The sequence below is a fragment of the Polypterus senegalus genome, chromosome 5 (genome assembly GCF_016835505.1).
Source record: "Polypterus senegalus isolate Bchr_013 chromosome 5, ASM1683550v1, whole genome shotgun sequence".
NCBI classification, from domain to species: Eukaryota; Metazoa; Chordata; class Cladistia; order Polypteriformes; family Polypteridae; genus Polypterus; species Polypterus senegalus.
In genome coordinates, this window is record NC_053158.1 from 125,191,846 (window position 1) to 125,194,081 (window position 2,236).

Below are 2,236 nucleotides of genomic sequence, written 5' to 3' on the forward strand. Positions count from 1 at the left end.
TTCTTCCATACCTGGCAACTGTGCTACATCCACTCAATGAGCTATTACAAGTTGGCAAACAGTGGAAATGGTCCAAAGAATGTGAACATTCATTTCAAGATGCAAAGAAACTGGTGACATCTGACACAGTCCTAACCCACTTTAATTCGTCCCTTTCAATCAAGCTGGCTTGTGATGCTTCTCAATACGGCATCAGAGCAGTGATGTCTCATGTTATGGAAGATGGCAGTGAGAGGCCTATAGCTTTTGCATCATGCTCATTGTCTGCAGCTGAGAAGAATTATGCCCAAATTGATAGGGAGGCATTGAGTCTAGTGTGGGATGTAAAAAGGTTCAACCAGTATCTTTTTGGTAGGTAATTCACCCTTGTCGCAGACCACCAACAGCTAACCTCAATTTTCAGCTAGCATAAAGGAGTACCTGCCACAGCTGCTGCCCGAATGCAGCGCTGGGCATTGTTTTTAGGTGGACACAGGTACAAGATTGAGTACAAACAAACAGCCTGCCATGCAGATACAGATGGGTTGTCACGACTGCCACTGGAGGCTGAAAAAGATGAGTTTGGAAATGAGGAAATAATAGATATGATCTCCATCAGCCAGATTGAAAGTCTGTCCATCACAGCAGACATAGTAAAAATGGAAATAAAACATGACAAGATCCTGTCTCAGGTGTATGCTGCCACACTGAATGGCTGGACAGCCCAACACAAATCCCTGCTGGCTGCATATTACTCGAGACTTGATGAAATTGCCTTAAATGCTGGATGTGTGATGTGGGGTTTAAGAAAAATTGTACCCACTAAATTAAGACACAGAGTATTAGAAGAGCTTCACAAGGGCCATCTAGGTGTGGTGAAAATGAAGGCACTTGCCAGAAGTTTTGCGTGATGGCCAGGCATTGATGAAGACATCGAGAAAATAACACAGCAATGTAGTGGCTGCCAGATGATTCAGAATGAGCCAGAACGTGCACTACTTCACCCATGGGAAAGGCCTACATTACCTTGGCAGCGGATTCATATCGACTTTGCAGGACCATTCATGGTGACAACCTTCCTGGTGGTAGTCGACGCATGCTCTAAATGGCCAGAGGTTTTCACTATGAGCTCCACCACTTCTTCTCACACCGTTGAAGTACTGAGGGATTTATTTGCTAAAACTGTAGTTCCACAACAACTAGTGAGTGACAACGGACCCCAGTTCACAGCAACAGATTTCCAGGTATTCCTCCACAGAAATGGCATACAGCACATTACATCTGCCCCATGGCATCCAGCCACAAATGGCCTGGCAGAGAGGTTTGTGCAGAGTTTGAAACGAGCCCTTCGAGAAATGACAAATGAGAAGCTGACCATTCAGTAAAAAGTGGCCAACTTCTTATTCGCATATTGGAATTCCACCCATGCAACTAACCAGACTCCAGCTATGTTGTTCTTGGGGCCTCCTCTTCGCTCTAGATTAGACCTGCTGCAACCAAATCTCAAGCAGACTGTGCAAGACAGACAAATCAAATAAGGCCATAAAGCAACTGACAAGGTTACATGTAGCTTTGCCATTGGACAATCAGTTCTTGCAAGGAGCAACAGAGGAGACCGAAAATGGGTTCCTGCACTAGTCATAGAGCAGACTGGTCCCTTGTCATATAAGGTAGAGGTTACTCAAGGTGTCATATGGCGAGGTCATGTCGACCAGTTGAGAAAATCAGGGTTGGTTAGAGCTGAAGAGATACCCACATTGCCTGTTGACTCCCCTGCTGTTGCTTCTATCAACTGTCCAGAGCACTTACCATCTCCTCAAGCAGCACAAGTACAGAGCCCATGTGCATTATCTCCATCGCCTTTTGCAGAGGCTAACATTGCTGTAACAAATCAAGAAAAATTACCCTGTGAAGTGAGACGTTAATCAATTCGGTTCACCGACAAAAGCGCGAAAGACATATGAGCACCGACAAACTCGCTAACTGGTTTTCGACAAATGCCCGCCGACAAAATTGCCATGACAAAATCGCGAGAGAGGCCAAGAGAGTGGGACGCGTACGGGCGCATTATGTACACATTATGTGCTAGGTTATAACTGTTATAACTGCTGATGGCATGCCGCTGACAAATAACTCAGTCGAGGGTTGGCATAACGCGTTGTATACAAAGCGGAATTACCAGCAGTCAGGTAGCCAGCAAGTCTAAATACACTCAACTATCAAGACGTCTTGCTGCAATTCTTCTAACATATGCAGG

General features: G+C 45.3%; 1 pseudogene; it reads left to right on the plus strand.

The window, feature by feature from the left end:
* Positions 1 to 440: 440 nt before the first annotated feature.
* On the plus strand, positions 441 to 1,364 carry LOC120529899 (annotated as a pseudogene).
* The last annotated feature ends 872 nt before the right edge of the window (positions 1,365 to 2,236 follow it).